The following is a 1,030-nucleotide window of genomic DNA, read 5'->3' as shown; positions in this document are numbered from 1 at the left end:
ATTTCACTGAACTTTATGTACATAAATAAAGAGACAAAAGGACAGTGAAAAAAAAAATGCAGCAAAAAAACGCAGCCAAATTCTGAACAAACCTTCCTGGCAAGAGATCAGGTTTTGCTGCCGAAAAAAAAAGCTGAAACAATGCAATGTGTGCACATAGCCTTTGGGTATGTGTCCATGATGCGTCCAGGCCTGCGGCCTAGATGCTCCGGAAGAGCCGCCGGCAGATTCAGCTCATCTATACAAATGAGCAGCGCCATTTATTTTTTCACATGCGGGCTTACCTCATAGAGGTTAGGTTTAGGGGAAAAGGCCGCATGAGGACCCGCAAGAGAAATTAACATGCTGCAGTCTGGAAAGACGCGCCGCATGTCAGTTTCTGCAGGTGAGCCGCAGACGCATAGTGGCCATGGGATTTCTGCAAATCCCATCCACTATGCTGTAACATCTGGCCGCTGCGGGTTTGACGCTGAATAAGTCCGCAGTGTCAAACCGTCAGGCGCTCCGGATTGTGGGCACACAGCCTTAAGGTTCTACTCCTTAGTAGTGAGGATTTTGCACTGTGTTCTCTAAATTCGTTAATGGTTGGGTTAAAGGGTGATATGGCGCCATTGCCATCAGGGAGGTAGCATGTCAGATAGAGTAAAGGTTCCTGTTTCCACCCAGGAGAGGTCAGACACATGCAGAATGTGCAGAAGGAGTAGAAGCTGAAGGAGCAAAACCTCAACATATCAGACTCTCGCCTACCGTGGAAACCTTCAAAAGGAACATGAAGACCGACCTCTTCCGACAAGCTTACAACCGGCAGTAACCTTCGCTCCTCCATACCGCTGCACGACCAGATCTACCCTCACCTGCTGTATCCTCACCCATCCCTTGTAGATTTTGAGCCCTTGCCCTCCTTTCTCCTGTATCAGTAGGTGACTTGTTTTGTTCAAGATTATTCTACTTGTTTTTTATTATGTATATCCCTTTTTAATATAGTATATATAATAATAATAATAATAATAATAAAGCTGTGCTGCAGTAG

Source organism: Phyllobates terribilis, unplaced genomic scaffold (assembly GCF_046119375.1).
Source record: "Phyllobates terribilis strain yellow unplaced genomic scaffold, ASM4611937v1 Scaffold_13__5_contigs__length_258822181, whole genome shotgun sequence".
NCBI classification, from domain to species: Eukaryota; Metazoa; Chordata; class Amphibia; order Anura; family Dendrobatidae; genus Phyllobates; species Phyllobates terribilis.
The sequence above is the reverse complement of the archived record's forward strand: the minus strand, read 5'-3'. Positions refer to the sequence as shown.